We start from the raw sequence: 20,374 nt of genomic DNA, 5'->3' as shown, positions 1-20,374 counted from the left end.
CCTAGCGGCGGCGCATGTGTGGCCTGAGTGCATTGTGTAAATGGCATATATGTGGAATGGGTCTGTATGGCGTGTCCGATGCCGAGAGTGGTCTTTGTTTTGGTAACTATGCTATGCCCCCACATCCCTGTGCTCGTTATTCACTATTAATCTGACACCACTGAGACCATTCAACAACTCTAATACAGATTAGTGTGCCCCCCTATGATAGGAAAATGAATAAATATGGCAATGACATATTGTCTTCTCTTTATGTGGTAATAACTTTGGAATTCTTTTATTTATCCAAGCATTCTGAGATTGTTTTCTTGTGACACATTGTACTTTATGTAAGTGGTAAAATGTGGTCGATACAATCCGAATCGTAGAGAAAATTGTAGAGAAAATTAGCATTTTTCTAAATGTATCTGCTTGTAAGACAGATAATAATCCTGGTACTGCAATTTCGTCCTATTTAAAGAGGCTCTGTCACTTGTACTTCCCTATCTCCTAGCTAATTTGATAGGCGCTGTCACACTGATAATACTAGTGAAAATTGTGTCCCAAAACGTTTATTATTTCAAAAGTTATGAGCTTTTTTCTAAATATGTAAATGAGGATTTATAAGACAACTGGGAGGTAACAGCAGCGATTCTCCTGAGGTGGGGCTTCCTCCCAGCCTCTGACTCTGTCCTATCAGCAGGATGCTGTTTCACAGCATTAGGAGACAGTCTAGAGGGAAGGGGGATCCATTCAAACAGCCATATCTCGGGCTGTGGACGACCTAGAACCACGGTTCTGGTGGCATATGAAAGGGGAGATTCCAATCTTTCATATGACAGTAGAATCACAGTTCTAGCTGTGACAGAGCCTGAGATATAGCCAGTTGAATACAGAATTGGGAATGAAAGCTGTATACTATAAGATCACACTGTGTTGCTGGACAGGGAAGGGTGCAGAAGCTGATTGGACAGCGTCATACAGAAAACATTACACCGCCCAAAGTGAAAAGAAAGAGTCTTGTTTAATAATTCTGGTTATTGATGTGTCTAAAAGTGACAATTCTCCCCGTCGGGGAATCGAACCCCGGTCTCCCGCGTGACAGGCGGGGATACTCTCCACTATACTAACGAGGACCTGCTGATACCACGGCTGTGTGAGTTGCGTGGAGCAGGCCTAGCAGCGGCGCATGTGTGGCCTGAGTGCATTGTGTAAATGGCATATATGTGGAATGGGTCTGTATGGCGTGTCCGATGCCGAGAGTGGTCTTTGTTTTGGTAACTATGCTATGCCCCCACATCCCTGTGCTCGTTATTCACTATTAATCTGACACCACTGAGACCATTCAACAACTCTAATACAGATTAGTGTGCCCCCCTATGATAGGAAAATGAATAAATATGGCAATGACATATTGTCTTCTCTTTATGTGGTAATAACTTTGGAATTCTTTTATTTATCCAAGCATTCTGAGATTGTTTTCTTGTGACACATTGTACTTTATGTAAGTGGTAAAATGTGGTCGATACAATCCGAATCGTAGAGAAAATTGTAGAGAAAATTAGCATTTTTCTAAATGTATCTGCTTGTAAGACAGATAATAATCCTGGTACTGCAATTTCGTCCTATTTAAAGAGGCTCTGTCACTTGTACTTCCCTATCTCCTAGCTAATTTGATAGGCGCTGTCACACTGATAATACTAGTGAAAATTGTGTCCCAAAACGTTTATTATTTCAAAAGTTATGAGCTTTTTTCTAAATATGTAAATGAGGATTTATAAGACAACTGGGAGGTAACAGCAGCGATTCTCCTGAGGTGGGGCTTCCTCCCAGCCTCTGACTCTGTCCTATCAGCAGGATGCTGTTTCACAGCATTAGGAGACAGTCTAGAGGGAAGGGGGATCCATTCAAACAGCCATATCTCGGGCTGTGGACGACATAGAACCACGGTTCTGGTGGCATATGAAAGGGGAGATTCCAATCTTTCATATGACAGTAGAATCACAGTTCTAGCTGTGACAGAGCCTGAGATATAGCCAGTTGAATACAGAATTGGGAATGAAAGCTGTATACTATAAGATCACACTGTGTTGCTGGACAGGGAAGGGTGCAGAAGCTGATTGGACAGCGTCATACAGAAAACATTACACCGCCCAAAGTGAAAAGAAAGAGTCTTGTTTAATAATTCTGGTTATTGATGTGTCTAAAAGTGACAATTCTCCCCGTCGGGGAATCGAACCCCGGTCTCCCGCGTGACAGGTGGGGATACTCTCCACTATACTAACGAGGACCTGCTGATACCACGGCTGTGTGAGTTGCGTGGAGCAGGCCTAGCAGCGGCGCATGTGTGGCCTGAGTGCATTGTGTAAATGGCATATATGTGGAATGGGTCTGTATGGCGTGTCCGATGCCGAGAGTGGTCTTTGTTTTGGTAACTATGCTATGCCCCCACATCCCTGTGCTCGTTATTCACTATTAATCTGACACCACTGAGACCATTCAACAACTCTAATACAGATTAGTGTGCCCCCCTATGATAGGAAAATGAATAAATATGGCAATGACATATTGTCTTCTCTTTATGTGGTAATAACTTTGGAATTCTTTTATTTATCCAAGCATTCTGAGATTGTTTTCTTGTGACACATTGTACTTTATGTAAGTGGTAAAATGTGGTCGATACAATCCGAATCGTAGCGAAAATTGTAGAGAAAATTAGCATTTTTCTAAATGTATCTGCTTGTAAGACAGATAATAATCCTGGTACTGCAATTTCGTCCTATTTAAAGAGGCTCTGTCACTTGTACTTCCCTATCTCCTAGCTAATTTGATAGGCGCTGTCACACTGATAATACTAGTGAAAATTGTGTCCCAAAACGTTTATTATTTCAAAAGTTATGAGCTTTTTTCTAAATATGTAAATGAGGATTTATAAGACAACTGGGAGGTAACAGCAGCGATTCTCCTGAGGTGGGGCTTCCTCCCAGCCTCTGACTCTGTCCTATCAGCAGGATGCTGTTTCACAGCATTAGGAGACAGTCTAGAGGGAAGGGGGATCCATTCAAACAGCCATATCTCGGGCTGTGGACGACCTAGAACCGCGTTTCTGGTGGCATATGAAAGGGGAGATTCCAATCTTTCATATGACAGTAGAATCACAGTTCTAGCTGTGACAGAGCCTGAGATATAGCCAGTTGAATACAGAATTGGGAATGAAAGCTGTATACTATAAGATCACACTGTGTTGCTGGACAGGGAAGGGTGCAGAAGCTGATTGGACAGCGTCATACAGAAAACATTACACCGCCCAAAGTGAAAAGAAGGAGTCTTGTTTTATAATTCTGGTTATTGATTTGTCTAAAAGTGACAATTCTCCCCGTCGCGGAATCGAACCCCGGTCTCCCGCGTGACAGGCGGGGATACTCTCCACTATACTAATGAGGACCTGCTGATACCACGGCTGTGTGAGTTGCGTGGAGCAGGCCTAGCAGCGGCGCATGTGTGGCCTGAGTGCATTGTGTAAATGGCATATATGTGGAATGGGTCTGTATGGCGTGTCCGATGCCGAGAGTGGTCTTTGTTTTGGTAACTATGCTATGCCCCCACATCCCTGTGCTCGTTATTCACTATTAATCTGACACCACTGAGACCATTCAACAACTCTAATACAGATTAGTGTGCCCCCCTATGATAGGAAAATGAATAAATATGGCAATGACATATTGTCTTCTCTTTATGTGGTAATAACTTTGGAATTCTTTTATTTATCCAAGCATTCTGAGATTGTTTTCTTGTGACACATTGTACTTTATGTAAGTGGTAAAATGTGGTCGATACAATCCGAATCGTAGAGAAAATTGTAGAGAAAATTAGCATTTTTCTAAATGTATCTGCTTGTAAGACAGATAATAATCCTGGTACTGCAATTTCGTCCTATTTAAAGAGGCTCTGTCACTTGTACTTCCCTATCTCCTAGCTAATTTGATAGGCGCTGTCACACTGATAATACTAGTGAAAATTGTGTCCCAAAACGTTTATTATTTCAAAAGTTATGAGCTTTTTTCTAAATATGTAAATGAGGATTTATAAGACAACTGGGAGGTAACAGCAGCGATTCTCCTGAGGTGGGGCTTCCTCCCAGCCTCTGACTCTGTCCTATCAGCAGGATGCTGTTTCACAGCATTAGGAGACAGTCTAGAGGGAAGGGGGATCCATTCAAACAGCCATATCTCGGGCTGTGGACGACATAGAACCACGGTTCTGGTGGCATATGAAAGGGGAGATTCCAATCTTTCATATGACAGTAGAATCACAGTTCTAGCTGTGACAGAGCCTGAGATATAGCCAGTTGAATACAGAATTGGGAATGAAAGCTGTATACTATAAGATCACACTGTGTTGCTGGACAGGGAAGGGTGCAGAAGCTGATTGGACAGCGTCATACAGAAAACATTACACCGCCCAAAGTGAAAAGAAAGAGTCTTGTTTTATAATTCTGGTTATTGATGTGTCTAAAAGTGACAATTCTCCCCGTCGGGGAATCGAACCCCGGTCTCCCGCGTGACAGGCGGGGATACTCTCCACTATACTAACGAGGACCTGCTGATACCACGGCTGTGTGAGTTGCGTGGAGCAGGCCTAGCGGCGGCGCATGTGTGGCCTGAGTGCATTGTGTAAATGGCATATATGTGGAATGGGTCTGTATGGCGTGTCCGATGCCGAGAGTGGTCTTTGTTTTGGTAACTATGCTATGCCCCCACATCCCTGTGCTCGTTATTCACTATTAATCTGACACCACTGAGACCATTCGACAACTCTAATACAGATTAGTGTGCCCCCCTATGATAGGAAAATGAATAAATATGGCAATGACATATTGTCTTCTCTTTATGTGGTAATAACTTTGGAATTCTTTTATTTATCCAAGCATTCTGAGATTGTTTTCTTGTGACACATTGTACTTTATGTAAGTGGTAAAATGTGGTCGATACAATCCGAATCGTAGAGAAAATTGTAGAGAAAATTAGCATTTTTCTAAATGTATCTGCTTGTAAGACAGATAATAATCCTGGTACTGCAATTTCGTCCTATTTAAAGAGGCTCTGTCACTTGTACTTCCCTATCTCCTAGCTAATTTGATAGGCGCTGTCACACTGATAATACTAGTGAAAATTGTGTCCCAAAACGTTTATTATTTCAAAAGTTATGAGCTTTTTTCTAAATATGTAAATGAGGATTTATAAGACAACTGGGAGGTAACAGCAGCGATTCTCCTGAGGTGGGGCTTCCTCCCAGCCTCTGACTCTGTCCTATCAGCAGGATGCTGTTTCACAGCATTAGGAGACAGTCTAGAGGGAAGGGGGATCCATTCAAACAGCCATATCTCGGGCTGTGGACGACCTAGAACCACGGTTCTGGTGGCATATGAAAGGGGAGATTCCAATCTTTCATATGACAGTAGAATCACAGTTCTAGCTGTGACAGAGCCTGAGATATAGCCAGTTGAATACAGAATTGGGAATGAAAGCTGTATACTATAAGATCACACTGTGTTGCTGGACAGGGAAGGGTGCAGAAGCTGATTGGACAGCGTCATACAGAAAACATTACACCGCCCAAAGTGAAAAGAAAGAGTCTTGTTTAATAATTCTGGTTATTGATGTGTCTAAAAGTGACAATTCTCCCCGTCGGGGAATCGAACCCCGGTCTCCCGCGTGACAGGTGGGGATACTCTCCACTATACTAACGAGGACCTGCTGATACCACGGCTGTGTGAGTTGCGTGGAGCAGGCCTAGCAGCGGCGCATGTGTGGCCTGAGTGCATTGTGTAAATGGCATATATGTGGAATGGGTCTGTATGGCGTGTCCGATGCCGAGAGTGGTCTTTGTTTTGGTAACTATGCTATGCCCCCACATCCCTGTGCTCGTTATTCACTATTAATCTGACACCACTGAGACCATTCAACAACTCTAATACAGATTAGTGTGCCCCCCTATGATAGGAAAATGAATAAATATGGCAATGACATATTGTCTTCTCTTTATGTGGTAATAACTTTGGAATTCTTTTATTTATCCAAGCATTCTGAGATTGTTTTCTTGTGACACATTGTACTTTATGTAAGTGGTAAAATGTGGTCGATACAATCCGAATCGTAGAGAAAATTGTAGAGAAAATTAGCATTTTTCTAAATGTATCTGCTTGTAAGACAGATAATAATCCTGGTACTGCAATTTCGTCCTATTTAAAGAGGCTCTGTCACTTGTACTTCCCTATCTCCTAGCTAATTTGATAGGCGCTGTCACACTGATAATACTAGTGAAAATTGTGTCCCAAAACGTTTATTATTTCAAAAGTTATGAGCTTTTTTCTAAATATGTAAATGAGGATTTATAAGACAACTGGGAGGTAACAGCAGCGATTCTCCTGAGGTGGGGCTTCCTCCCAGCCTCTGACTCTGTCCTATCAGCAGGATGCTGTTTCACAGCATTAGGAGACAGTCTAGAGGGAAGGGGGATCCATTCAAACAGCCATATCTCGGGCTGTGGACGACATAGAACCACGGTTCTGGTGGCATATGAAAGGGGAGATTCCAATCTTTCATATGACAGTAGAATCACAGTTCTAGCTGTGACAGAGCCTGAGATATAGCCAGTTGAATACAGAATTGGGAATGAAAGCTGTATACTATAAGATCACACTGTGTTGCTGGACAGGGAAGGGTGCAGAAGCTGATTGGACAGCGTCATACAGAAAACATTACACCGCCCAAAGTGAAAAGAAAGAGTCTTGTTTAATAATTCTGGTTATTGATGTGTCTAAAAGTGACAATTCTCCCCGTCGGGGAATCGAACCCCGGTCTCCCGCGTGACAGGCGGGGATACTCTCCACTATACTAACGAGGACCTGCTGATACCACGGTTGTGTGAGTTGCGTGGAGCAGGCCTAGCAGCGGCGCATGTGTGGCCTGAGTGCATTGTGTAAATGGCATATATGTGGAATGGGTCTGTATGGCGTGTCCGATGCCGAGAGTGGTCTTTGTTTTGGTAACTATGCTATGCCCCCACATCCCTGTGCTCGTTATTCACTATTAATCTGACACCACTGAGACCATTCAACAACTCTAATACAGATTAGTGTGCCCCCCTATGATAGGAAAATGAATAAATATGGTAATGACATATTGTCTTCTCTTTATGTGGTAATAACTTTGGAATTCTTTTATTTATCCAAGCATTCTGAGATTGTTTTCTTGTGACACATTGTACTTTATGTAAGTGGTAAAATGTGGTCGATACAATCCGAATCGTAGCGAAAATTGTAGAGAAAATTAGCATTTTTCTAAATGTATCTGCTTGTAAGACAGATAATAATCCTGGTACTGCAATTTCGTCCTATTTAAAGAGGCTCTGTCACTTGTACTTCCCTATCTCCTAGCTAATTTGATAGGCGCTGTCACACTGATAATACTAGTGAAAATTGTGTCCCAAAACGTTTATTATTTCAAAAGTTATGAGCTTTTTTCTAAATATGTAAATGAGGATTTATAAGACAACTGGGAGGTAACAGCAGCGATTCTCCTGAGGTGGGGCTTCCTCCCAGCCTCTGACTCTGTCCTATCAGCAGGATGCTGTTTCACAGAATTAGGAGACAGTCTAGAGGGAAGGGGGATCCATTCAAACAGCCATATCTCGGGCTGTGGACGACCTAGAACCGCGTTTCTGGTGGCATATGAAAGGGGAGATTCCAATCTTTCATATGACAGTAGAATCACAGTTCTAGCTGTGACAGAGCCTGAGATATAGCCAGTTGAATACAGAATTGGGAATGAAAGCTGTATACTATAAGATCACACTGTGTTGCTGGACAGGGAAGGGTGCAGAAGCTGATTGGACAGCGTCATACAGAAAACATTACACCGCCCAAAGTGAAAAGAAGGAGTCTTGTTTTATAATTCTGGTTATTGATTTGTCTAAAAGTGACAATTCTCCCCGTCGCGGAATCGAACCCCGGTCTCCCGCGTGACAGGCGGGGATACTCTCCACTATACTAATGAGGACCTGCTGATACCACAGCTGTGTGAGTTGCGTGGAGCAGGCCTAGCAGCGGCGCATGTGTGGCCTGAGTGCATTGTGTAAATGGCATATATGTGGAATGGGTCTGTATGGCGTGTCCGATGCCGAGAGTGGTCTTTGTTTTGGTAACTATGCTATGCCCCCACATCCCTGTGCTCGTTATTCACTATTAATCTGACACCACTGAGACCATTCAACAACTCTAATACAGATTAGTGTGCCCCCCTATGATAGGAAAATGAATAAATATGGCAATGACATATTGTCTTCTCTTTATGTGGTAATAACTTTGGAATTCTTTTATTTATCCAAGCATTCTGAGATTGTTTTCTTGTGACACATTGTACTTTATGTAAGTGGTAAAATGTGGTCGATACAATCCGAATCGTAGAGAAAATTGTAGAGAAAATTAGCATTTTTCTAAATGTATCTGCTTGTAAGACAGATAATAATCCTGGTACTGCAATTTCGTCCTATTTAAAGAGGCTCTGTCACTTGTACTTCCCTATCTCCTAGCTAATTTGATAGGCGCTGTCACACTGATAATACTAGTGAAAATTGTGTCCCAAAACGTTTATTATTTCAAAAGTTATGAGCTTTTTTCTAAATATGTAAATGAGGATTTATAAGACAACTGGGAGGTAACAGCAGCGATTCTCCTGAGGTGGGGCTTCCTCCCAGCCTCTGACTCTGTCCTATCAGCAGGATGCTGTTTCACAGCATTAGGAGACAGTCTAGAGGGAAGGGGGATCCATTCAAACAGCCATATCTCGGGCTGTGGACGACCTAGAACCACGGTTCTGGTGGCATATGAAAGGGGAGATTCCAATCTTTCATATGACAGTAGAATCACAGTTCTAGCTGTGACAGAGCCTGAGATATAGCCAGTTGAATACAGAATTGGGAATGAAAGCTGTATACTATAAGATCACACTGTGTTGCTGGACAGGGAAGGGTGCAGAAGCTGATTGGACAGCGTCATACAGAAAACATTACACCGCCCAAAGTGAAAAGAAAGAGTCTTGTTTTATAATTCTGGTTATTGATGTGTCTAAAAGTGACAATTCTCCCCGTCGGGGAATCGAACCCCGGTCTCCCGCGTGACAGGCGGGGATACTCTCCACTATACTAACGAGGACCTGCTGATACCACGGCTGTGTGAGTTGTGTGGAGCAGGCCTAGCGGCGGCGCATGTGTGGCCTGAGTGCATTGTGTAAATGGCATATATGTGGAATGGGTCTGTATGGCGTGTCCGATGCCGAGAGTGGTCTTTGTTTTGGTAACTATGCTATGCCCCCACATCCCTGTGCTCGTTATTCACTATTAATCTGACACCACTGAGACCATTCAACAACTCTAATACAGATTAGTGTGCCCCCCTATGATAGGAAAATGAATAAATATGGCAATGACATATTGTCTTCTCTTTATGTGGTAATAACTTTGGAATTCTTTTATTTATCCAAGCATTCTGAGATTGTTTTCTTGTGACACATTGTACTTTATGTAAGTGGTAAAATGTGGTCGATACAATCCGAATCGTAGCGAAAATTGTAGAGAAAATTAGCATTTTTCTAAATGTATCTGCTTGTAAGACAGATAATAATCCTGGTACTGCAATTTCGTCCTATTTAAAGAGGCTCTGTCACTTGTACTTCCCTATCTCCTAGCTAATTTGATAGGCGCTGTCACACTGATAATACTAGTGAAAATTGTGTCCCAAAACGTTTATTATTTCAAAAGTTATGAGCTTTTTTCTAAATATGTAAATGAGGATTTATAAGACAACTGGGAGGTAACAGCAGCGATTCTCCTGAGGTGGGGCTTCCTCCCAGCCTCTGACTCTGTCCTATCAGCAGGATGCTGTTTCACAGCATTAGGAGACAGTCTAGAGGGAAGGGGGATCCATTCAAACAGCCATATCTCGGGCTGTGGACGACCTAGAACCGCGGTTCTGGTGGCATATGAAAGGGGAGATTCCAATCTTTCATATGACAGTAGAATCACAGTTCTAGCTGTGACAGAGCCTGAGATATAGCCAGTTGAATACAGAATTGGGAATGAAAGCTGTATACTATAAGATCACACTTTGTTGCTGGACAGGGAAGGGTGCAGAAGCTGATTGGACAGCGTCATACAGAAAACATTACACCGCCCAAAGTGAAAAGAAAGAGTCTTGTTTTATAATTCTGGTTATTGATGTGTCTAAAAGTGACAATTCTCCCCGTCGGGGAATCGAACCCCGGTCTCCCGCGTGACAGGCGGGGATACTCTCCACTATACTAACGAGGACCTGCTGATACCACGGCTGTGTGAGTTGTGTGGAGCAGGCCTAGCGGCGGCGCATGTGTGGCCTGAGTGCATTGTGTAAATGGCATATATGTGGAATGGGTCTGTATGGCGTGTCCGATGCCGAGAGTGGTCTTTGTTTTGGTAACTATGCTATGCCCCCACATCCCTGTGCTCGTTATTCACTATTAATCTGACACCGCTGAGACCATTCAACAACTCTAATACAGATTAGTGTGCCCCCCTATGATAGGAAAATGAATAAATATGGTAATGACATATTGTCTTCTCTTTATGTGGTAATAACTTTGGAATTCTTTTATTTATCCAAGCATTCTGAGATTGTTTTCTTGTGACACATTGTACTTTATGTAAGTGGTAAAATGTGGTCGATACAATCCGAATCGTAGCGAAAATTGTAGAGAAAATTAGCATTTTTCTAAATGTATCTGCTTGTAAGACAGATAATAATCCTGGTACTGCAATTTCGTCCTATTTAAAGAGGCTCTGTCACTTGTACTTCCCTATCTCCTAGCTAATTTGATAGGCGCTGTCACACTGATAATACTAGTGAAAATTGTGTCCCAAAACGTTTATTATTTCAAAAGTTATGAGCTTTTTTCTAAATATGTAAATGAGGATTTATAAGACAACTGGGAGGTAACAGCAGCGATTCTCCTGAGGTGGGGCTTCCTCCCAGCCTCTGACTCTGTCCTATCAGCAGGATGCTGTTTCACAGCATTAGGAGACAGTCTAGAGGGAAGGGGGATCCATTCAAACAGCCATATCTCGGGCTGTGGACGACCTAGAACCGCGGTTCTGGTGGCATATGAAAGGGGAGATTCCAATCTTTCATATGACAGTAGAATCACAGTTCTAGCTGTGACAGAGCCTGAGATATAGCCAGTTGAATACAGAATTGGGAATGAAAGCTGTATACTATAAGATCACACTTTGTTGCTGGACAGGGAAGGGTGCAGAAGCTGATTGGACAGCGTCATACAGAAAACATTACACCGCCCAAAGTGAAAAGAAAGAGTCTTGTTTTATAATTCTGGTTATTGATGTGTCTAAAAGTGACAATTCTCCCCGTCGGGGAATCGAACCCCGGTCTCCCGCGTGACAGGCGGGGATACTCTCCACTATACTAACGAGGACCTGCTGATACCACGGCTGTGTGAGTTGTGTGGAGCAGGCCTAGCGGCGGCGCATGTGTGGCCTGAGTGCATTGTGTAAATGGCATATATGTGGAATGGGTCTGTATGGCGTGTCCGATGCCGAGAGTGGTCTTTGTTTTGGTAACTATGCTATGCCCCCACATCCCTGTGCTCGTTATTCACTATTAATCTGACACCGCTGAGACCATTCAACAACTCTAATACAGATTAGTGTGCCCCCCTATGATAGGAAAATGAATAAATATGGTAATGACATATTGTCTTCTCTTTATGTGGTAATAACTTTGGAATTCTTTTATTTATCCAAGCATTCTGAGATTGTTTTCTTGTGACACATTGTACTTTATGTAAGTGGTAAAATGTGGTCGATACAATCCGAATCGTAGCGAAAATTGTAGAGAAAATTAGCATTTTTCTAAATGTATCTGCTTGTAAGACAGATAATAATCCTGGTACTGCAATTTCGTCCTATTTAAAGAGGCTCTGTCACTTGTACTTCCCTATCTCCTAGCTAATTTGATAGGCGCTGTCACACTGATAATACTAGTGAAAATTGTGTCCCAAAACGTTTATTATTTCAAAAGTTATGAGCTTTTTTCTAAATATGTAAATGAGGATTTATAAGACAACTGGGAGGTAACAGCAGCGATTCTCCTGAGGTGGGGCTTCCTCCCAGCCTCTGACTCTGTCCTATCAGCAGGATGCTGTTTCACAGCATTAGGAGACAGTCTAGAGGGAAGGGGGATCCATTCAAACAGCCATATCTCGGGCTGTGGACGACCTAGAACCGCGGTTCTGGTGGCATATGAAAGGGGAGATTCCAATCTTTCATATGACAGTAGAATCACAGTTCTAGCTGTGACAGAGCCTGAGATATAGCCAGTTGAATACAGAATTGGGAATGAAAGCTGTATACTATAAGATCACACTTTGTTGCTGGACAGGGAAGGGTGCAGAAGCTGATTGGACAGCGTCATACAGAAAACATTACACCGCCCAAAGTGAAAAGAAAGAGTCTTGTTTTATAATTCTGGTTATTGATGTGTCTAAAAGTGACAATTCTCCCCGTCGGGGAATCGAACCCCGGTCTCCCGCGTGACAGGCGGGGATACTCTCCACTATACTAACGAGGACCTGCTGATACCACGGCTGTGTGAGTTGTGTGGAGCAGGCCTAGCGGCGGCGCATGTGTGGCCTGAGTGCATTGTGTAAATGGCATATATGTGGAATGGGTCTGTATGGCGTGTCCGATGCCGAGAGTGGTCTTTGTTTTGGTAACTATGCTATGCCCCCACATCCCTGTGCTCGTTATTCACTATTAATCTGACACCACTGAGACCATTCAACAACTCTAATACAGATTAGTGTGCCCCCCTATGATAGGAAAATGAATAAATATGGCAATGACATATTGTCTTCTCTTTATGTGGTAATAACTTTGGAATTCTTTTATTTATCCAAGCATTCTGAGATTGTTTTCTTGTGACACATTGTACTTTATGTAAGTGGTAAAATGTGGTCGATACAATCCGAATCGTAGAGAAAATTGTAGAGAAAATTAGCATTTTTCTAAATGTATCTGCTTGTAAGACAGATAATAATCCTGGTACTGCAATTTCGTCCTATTTAAAGAGGCTCTGTCACTTGTACTTCCCTATCTCCTAGCTAATTTGATAGGCGCTGTCACACTGATAATACTAGTGAAAATTGTGTCCCAAAACGTTTATTATTTCAAAAGTTATGAGCTTTTTTCTAAATATGTAAATGAGGATTTATAAGACAACTGGGAGGTAACAGCAGCGATTCTCCTGAGGTGGGGCTTCCTCCCAGCCTCTGACTCTGTCCTATCAGCAGGATGCTGTTTCACAGCATTAGGAGACAGTCTAGAGGGAAGGGGGATCCATTCAAACAGCCATATCTCGGGCTGTGGACGACCTAGAACCGCGGTTCTGGTGGCATATGAAAGGGGAGATTCCAATCTTTCATATGACAGTAGAATCACAGTTCTAGCTGTGACAGAGCCTGAGATATAGCCAGTTGAATACAGAATTGGGAATGAAAGCTGTATACTATAAGATCACACTTTGTTGCTGGACAGGGAAGGGTGCAGAAGCTGATTGGACAGCGTCATACAGAAAACATTACACCGCCCAAAGTGAAAAGAAAGAGTCTTGTTTTATAATTCTGGTTATTGATGTGTCTAAAAGTGACAATTCTCCCCGTCGGGGAATCGAACCCCGGTCTCCCGCGTGACAGGCGGGGATACTCTCCACTATACTAACGAGGACCTGCTGATACCACGGCTGTGTGAGTTGTGTGGAGCAGGCCTAGCGGCGGCGCATGTGTGGCCTGAGTGCATTGTGTAAATGGCATATATGTGGAATGGGTCTGTATGGCGTGTCCGATGCCGAGAGTGGTCTTTGTTTTGGTAACTATGCTATGCCCCCACATCCCTGTGCTCGTTATTCACTATTAATCTGACACCGCTGAGACCATTCAACAACTCTAATACAGATTAGTGTGCCCCCCTATGATAGGAAAATGAATAAATATGGTAATGACATATTGTCTTCTCTTTATGTGGTAATAACTTTGGAATTCTTTTATTTATCCAAGCATTCTGAGATTGTTTTCTTGTGACACATTGTACTTTATGTAAGTGGTAAAATGTGGTCGATACAATCCGAATCGTAGCGAAAATTGTAGAGAAAATTAGCATTTTTCTAAATGTATCTGCTTGTAAGACAGATAATAATCCTGGTACTGCAATTTCGTCCTATTTAAAGAGGCTCTGTCACTTGTACTTCCCTATCTCCTAGCTAATTTGATAGGCGCTGTCACACTGATAATACTAGTGAAAATTGTGTCCCAAAACGTTTATTATTTCAAAAGTTATGAGCTTTTTTCTAAATATGTAAATGAGGATTTATAAGACAACTGGGAGGTAACAGCAGCGATTCTCCTGAGGTGGGGCTTCCTCCCAGCCTCTGACTCTGTCCTATCAGCAGGATGCTGTTTCACAGCATTAGGAGACAGTCTAGAGGGAAGGGGGATCCATTCAAACAGCCATATCTCGGGCTGTGGACGACCTAGAACCGCGTTTCTGGTGGCATATGAAAGGGGAGATTCCAATCTTTCATATGACAGTAGAATCACAGTTCTAGCTGTGACAGAGCCTGAGATATAGCCAGTTGAATACAGAATTGGGAATGAAAGCTGTATACTATAAGATCACACTGTGTTGCTGGACAGGGAAGGGTGCAGAAGCTGATTGGACAGCGTCATACAGAAAACATTACACCGCCCAAAGTGAAAAGAAGGAGTCTTGTTTTATAATTCTGGTTATTGATTTGTCTAAAAGTGACAATTCTCCCCGTCGCGGAATCGAACCCCGGTCTCCCGCGTGACAGGCGGGGATACTCTCCACTATACTAATGAGGACCTGCTGATACCACGGCTGTGTGAGTTGCGTGGAGCAGGCCTAGCAGCGGCGCATGTGTGGCCTGAGTGCATTGTGTAAATGGCATATATGTGGAATGGGTCTGTATGGCGTGTCCGATGCCGAGAGTGGTCTTTGTTTTGGTAACTATGCTATGCCCCCACATCCCTGTGCTCGTTATTCACTATTAATCTGACACCACTGAGACCATTCAACAACTCTAATACAGATTAGTGTGCCCCCCTATGATAGGAAAATGAATAAATATGGCAATGACATATTGTCTTCTCTTTATGTGGTAATAACTTTGGAATTCTTTTATTTATCCAAGCATTCTGAGATTGTTTTCTTGTGACACATTGTACTTTATGTAAGTGGTAAAATGTGGTCGATACAATCCGAATCGTAGAGAAAATTGTAGAGAAAATTAGCATTTTTCTAAATGTATCTGCTTGTAAGACAGATAATAATCCTGGTACTGCAATTTCGTCCTATTTAAAGAGGCTCTGTCACTTGTACTTCCCTATCTCCTAGCTAATTTGATAGGCGCTGTCACACTGATAATACTAGTGAAAATTGTGTCCCAAAACGTTTATTATTTCAAAAGTTATGAGCTTTTTTCTAAATATGTAAATGAGGATTTATAAGACAACTGGGAGGTAACAGCAGCGATTCTCCTGAGGTGGGGCTTCCTCCCAGCCTCTGACTCTGTCCTATCAGCAGGATGCTGTTTCACAGCATTAGGAGACAGTCTAGAGGGAAGGGGGATCCATTCAAACAGCCATATCTCGGGCTGTGGACGACCTAGAACCGCGGTTCTGGTGGCATATGAAAGGGGAGATTCCAATCTTTCATATGACAGTAGAATCACAGTTCTAGCTGTGACAGAGCCTGAGATATAGCCAGTTGAATACAGAATTGGGAATGAAAGCTGTATACTATAAGATCACACTTTGTTGCTGGACAGGGAAGGGTGCAGAAGCTGATTGGACAGCGTCATACAGAAAACATTACACCGCCCAAAGTGAAAAGAAAGAGTCTTGTTTTATAATTCTGGTTATTGATTTGTCTAAAAGTGACAATTCTCCCCGTCGCGGAATCGAACCCCGGTCTCCCGCGTGACAGGCGGGGATACTCTCCACTATACTAATGAGGACCTGCTGATACCACGGCTGTGTGAGTTGCGTGGAGCAGGCCTAGCAGCGGCGCATGTGTGGCCTGAGTGCATTGTGTAAATGGCATATATGTGGAATGGGTCTGTATGGCGTGTCCGATGCCGAGAGTGGTCTTTGTTTTGGTAACTATGCTATGCCCCCACATCCCTGTGCTCGTTATTCACTATTAATCTGACACCACTGAGACCATTCAACAACTCTAATACAGATTAGTGTGCCCCCCTATGATAGGAAAATGAATAAATATGGCAATGACATATTGTCTTCTCTTTATGTGGTAATAACTTTGGAATTCTTTTATTTATCCAAGCATTCTGAGATTGTTTTCTTGTGACACATTGTACTTTATGTAAGTGGTAAAATGTGGTCGATACAATCCGAATCGTAGAGAAATTGTAGAGAAAATTAGCATTTTTCTAAATGTATCTGCTTGTAAGACAGATAATAATCCTGGTACTGCAATTTCGTCCTATTTAAAGAGGCTCTGTCACTTGTACTTCCCTATCTCCTAGCTAATTTGATAGGCGCTGTCACACTGATAATACTAGTGAAAATTGTGTCCCAAAACGTTTATTATTTCAAAAGTTATGAGCTTTTTTCTAAATATGTAAATGAGGATTTATAAGACAACTGGGAGGTAACAGCAGCGATTCTCCTGAGGTGGGGCTTCCTCCCAGCCTCTGACTCTGTCCTATCAGCAGGATGCTGTTTCACAGCATTAGGAGACAGTCTAGAGGGAAGGGGGATCCATTCAAACAGCCATATCTCGGGCTGTGGACGACCTAGAACCGCGGTTCTGGTGGCATATGAAAGGGGAGATTCCAATCTTTCATATGACAGTAGAATCACAGTTCTAGCTGTGACAGAGCCTGAGATATAGCCAGTTGAATACAGAATTGGGAATGAAAGCTGTATACTATAAGATCACACTTTGTTGCTGGACAGGGAAGGGTGCAGAAGCTGATTGGACAGCGTCATACAGAAAACATTACACCGCCCAAAGTGAAAAGAAAGAGTCTTGTTTTATAATTCTGGTTATTGATGTGTCTAAAAGTGACAATTCTCCCCGTCGGGGAATCGAACCCCGGTCTCCCGCGTGACAGGCGGGGATACTCTCCACTATACTAACGAGGACCTGCTGATACCACGGCTGTGTGAGTTGTGTGGAGCAGGCCTAGCGGCGGCGCATGTGTGGCCTGAGTGCATTGTGTAAATGGCATATATGTGGAATGGGTCTGTATGGCGTGTCCGATGCCGAGAGTGGTCTTTGTTTTGGTAACTATGCTATGCCCCCACATCCCTGTGCTCGTTATTCACTATTAATCTGACACCGCTGAGACCATTCAACAACTCTAATACAGATTAGTGTGCCCCCCTATGATAGGAAAATGAATAAATATGGTAATGACATATTGTCTTCTCTTTATGTGGTAATAACTTTGGAATTCTTTTATTTATCCAAGCATTCTGAGATTGTTTTCTTGTGACACATTGTACTTTATGTAAGTGGTAAAATGTGGTCGATACAATCCGAATCGTAGCGAAAATTGTAGAGAAAATTAGCATTTTTCTAAATGTATCTGCTTGTAAGACAGATAATAATCCTGGTACTGCAATTTCGTCCTATTTAAAGAGGCTCTGTCACTTGTACTTCCCTATCTCCTAGCTAATTTGATAGGCGCTGTCACACTGATAATACTAGTGAAAATTGTGTCCCAAAACGTTTATTATTTCAAAAGTTATGAGCTTTTTTCTAAATATGTAAATGAGGATTTATAAGACAACTGGGAGGTAACAGCAGCGATTCTCCTGAGGTGGGGCTTCCTCCCAGCCTCTGACTCTGTCCTATCAGCAGGATGCTGTTTCACAGCATTAGGAGACAGTCTAGAGGGAAGGGGGATCCATTCAAACAGCCATATCTCGGGCTGTGGACGACCTAGAACCGCGTTTCTGGTGGCATATGAAAGGGGAGATTCCAATCTTTCATATGACAGTAGAATCACAGTTCTAGCTGTGACAGAGCCTGAGATATAGCCAGTTGAATACAGAATTGGGAATGAAAGCTGTATACTATAAGATCACACTGTGTTGCTGGACAGGGAAGGGTGCAGAAGCTGATTGGACAGCGTCATACAGAAAACATTACACCGCCCAAAGTGAAAAGAAGGAGTCTTGTTTTATAATTCTGGTTATTGATTTGTCTAAAAGTGACAATTCTCCCCGTCGCGGAATCGAACCCCGGTCTCCCGCGTGACAGGCGGGGATACTCTCCACTATACTAATGAGGACCTGCTGATACCACGGCTGTGTGAGTTGCGTGGAGCAGGCCTAGCAGCGGCGCATGTGTGGCCTGAGTGCATTGTGTAAATGGCATATATGTGGAATGGGTCTGTATGGCGTGTCCGATGCCGAGAGTGGTCTTTGTTTTGGTAACTATGCTATGCCCCCACATCCCTGTGCTCGTTATTCACTATTAATCTGACACCACTGAGACCATTCAACAACTCTAATACAGATTAGTGTGCCCCCCTATGATAGGAAAATGAATAAATATGGCAATGACATATTGTCTTCTCTTTATGTGGTAATAACTTTGGAATTCTTTTATTTATCCAAGCATTCTGAGATTGTTTTCTTGTGACACATTGTACTTTATGTAAGTGGTAAAATGTGGTCGATACAATCCGAATCGTAGAGAAAATTGTAGAGAAAATTAGCATTTTTCTAAATGTATCTGCTTGTAAGACAGATAATAATCCTGGTACTGCAATTTCGTCCTATTTAAAGAGGCTCTGTCACTTGTACTTCCCTATCTCCTAGCTAATTTGATAGGCGCTGTCACACTGATAATACTAGTGAAAATTGTGTCCCAAAACGTTTATTATTTCAAAAGTTATGAGCTTTTTTCTAAATATGTAAATGAGGATTTATAAGACAACTGGGAGGTAACAGCAGCGATTCTCCTGAGGTGGGGCTTCCTCCCAGCCTCTGACTCTGTCCTATCAGCAGGATGCTGTTTCACAGCATTAGGAGACAGTCTAGAGGGAAGGGGGATCCACTCAAACAGCCATATCTCGGGCTGTGGACGACCTAGAACCGCGTTTCTGGTGGCATATGAAAGGGGAGATTCCAATCTTTCATATGACAGTAGAATCACAGTTCTAGCTGTGACAGAGCCTGAGATATAGCCAGTTGAATACAGAATTGGGAATGAAAGCTGTATACTATAAGATCACACTGTGTTGCTGGACAGGGAAGGGTGCAGAAGCTGATTGGACAGCGTCATACAGAAAACATTACACCGCCCAAAGTGAAAAGAAAGAGTCTTGTTTTATAATTCTGGTTATTGATGTGTCTAAAAGTGACAATTCTCCCCGTCGGGGAATCGAACCCCGGTCTCCCGCGTGACAGGCGGGGATACTCTCCACTATACTAACGAGGACCTGCTGATACCACGGCTGTGTGAGTTGCGTGGAGCAGGCCTAGCAGCGGCGCATGTGTGGCCTGAGTGCATTGTGTAAATGGCATATATGTGGAATGGGTCTGTATGGCGTGTCCGATGCCGAGAGTGGTCTTTGTTTTGGTAACTATGCTATGCCCCCACATCCCTGTGCTCGTTATTCACTATTAATCTGACACCACTGAGACCATTCAACAACTCTAATACAGATTAGTGTGCCCCCCTATGATAGGAAAATGAATAAATATGGCAATGGCCACAGTTTACTTCCTTCTCAGTGTAATCCTTTTTCAATGAGGTATTGTATTGATAGTGATTGTTGTACGCCATAAACACGATATAACAACAAAAAATGTGATAATATTCTCTCGTAGAGATAATTAAACCAATGTAATTGAGGGCATATAAAATTAACAAATTTAAAGAGTCTTTTTATGGCATGTAATGCAAACACTGGCTCTACTTCCAGCTCGTAGGGTGTTCAGTACAGGCAGACGTTGGAAATTAGTATTATCCACATTGTAGATTATCCAAATGGAAACTAATTTACAGTCTTTTTGCCTTGGCAGTAGCTGCCTGACACTGGTTACAACAGTTAAGTTTTCAGTCAACTGAAATTTATAATTTAATTTCCCAGTTTTTTCCCATTGAGTTGTTAATAGTATTTTCACTTTCCAAATGCAGGGTTCTAGCTTTTGTTATATAACCGCAATAGAAAATAATTGTACATCTTGGTGATCATGCAGGCACAGAAGCTATGCCCTCTTGATTATTGTGG

At 42.6% G+C, this 20,374-nt stretch overlaps 12 non-coding genes across 12 annotated transcripts; all 12 read right to left on the bottom strand.

Annotated features, from left to right (window-relative positions):
- Positions 1–1,043: 1,043 nt before the first annotated feature.
- Positions 1,044–1,115, bottom strand: TRNAD-GUC (transfer RNA aspartic acid (anticodon GUC)). The gene has a single exon. It is a non-coding gene; the product is annotated as a tRNA-Asp (tRNA).
- A 1,082-nt stretch (positions 1,116–2,197) lies between these two features.
- TRNAD-GUC (transfer RNA aspartic acid (anticodon GUC)) lies at positions 2,198–2,269 on the bottom strand. Its single transcript has one exon. It is a non-coding gene; the product is annotated as a tRNA-Asp (tRNA).
- A 2,236-nt stretch (positions 2,270–4,505) lies between these two features.
- On the bottom strand, positions 4,506–4,577 carry TRNAD-GUC (transfer RNA aspartic acid (anticodon GUC)). Its single transcript has one exon. It is a non-coding gene; the product is annotated as a tRNA-Asp (tRNA).
- Positions 4,578–5,659: 1,082 nt separating this feature from the next.
- TRNAD-GUC (transfer RNA aspartic acid (anticodon GUC)) lies at positions 5,660–5,731 on the bottom strand. Its single transcript has one exon. It is a non-coding gene; the product is annotated as a tRNA-Asp (tRNA).
- A 1,082-nt stretch (positions 5,732–6,813) lies between these two features.
- On the bottom strand, positions 6,814–6,885 carry TRNAD-GUC (transfer RNA aspartic acid (anticodon GUC)). The gene has a single exon. It is a non-coding gene; the product is annotated as a tRNA-Asp (tRNA).
- Positions 6,886–9,121: 2,236 nt separating this feature from the next.
- TRNAD-GUC (transfer RNA aspartic acid (anticodon GUC)) lies at positions 9,122–9,193 on the bottom strand. Its single transcript has one exon. It is a non-coding gene; the product is annotated as a tRNA-Asp (tRNA).
- Positions 9,194–10,275: 1,082 nt separating this feature from the next.
- On the bottom strand, positions 10,276–10,347 carry TRNAD-GUC (transfer RNA aspartic acid (anticodon GUC)). The gene has a single exon. It is a non-coding gene; the product is annotated as a tRNA-Asp (tRNA).
- A 1,082-nt stretch (positions 10,348–11,429) lies between these two features.
- TRNAD-GUC (transfer RNA aspartic acid (anticodon GUC)) lies at positions 11,430–11,501 on the bottom strand. The gene has a single exon. It is a non-coding gene; the product is annotated as a tRNA-Asp (tRNA).
- Positions 11,502–12,583: 1,082 nt separating this feature from the next.
- Positions 12,584–12,655, bottom strand: TRNAD-GUC (transfer RNA aspartic acid (anticodon GUC)). The gene has a single exon. It is a non-coding gene; the product is annotated as a tRNA-Asp (tRNA).
- Positions 12,656–13,737: 1,082 nt separating this feature from the next.
- Positions 13,738–13,809, bottom strand: TRNAD-GUC (transfer RNA aspartic acid (anticodon GUC)). Its single transcript has one exon. It is a non-coding gene; the product is annotated as a tRNA-Asp (tRNA).
- A 3,389-nt stretch (positions 13,810–17,198) lies between these two features.
- TRNAD-GUC (transfer RNA aspartic acid (anticodon GUC)) lies at positions 17,199–17,270 on the bottom strand. Its single transcript has one exon. It is a non-coding gene; the product is annotated as a tRNA-Asp (tRNA).
- A 2,236-nt stretch (positions 17,271–19,506) lies between these two features.
- On the bottom strand, positions 19,507–19,578 carry TRNAD-GUC (transfer RNA aspartic acid (anticodon GUC)). Its single transcript has one exon. It is a non-coding gene; the product is annotated as a tRNA-Asp (tRNA).
- Between the last annotated feature and the right edge of the window lie 796 nt (positions 19,579–20,374).

This window comes from Rhinoderma darwinii, chromosome 3 (genome assembly GCF_050947455.1).
Source record: "Rhinoderma darwinii isolate aRhiDar2 chromosome 3, aRhiDar2.hap1, whole genome shotgun sequence".
In the NCBI taxonomy this organism is placed as follows: domain Eukaryota; kingdom Metazoa; phylum Chordata; class Amphibia; order Anura; family Rhinodermatidae; genus Rhinoderma; species Rhinoderma darwinii.
This window is presented reverse-complemented; position numbering and strand designations above follow the sequence as displayed.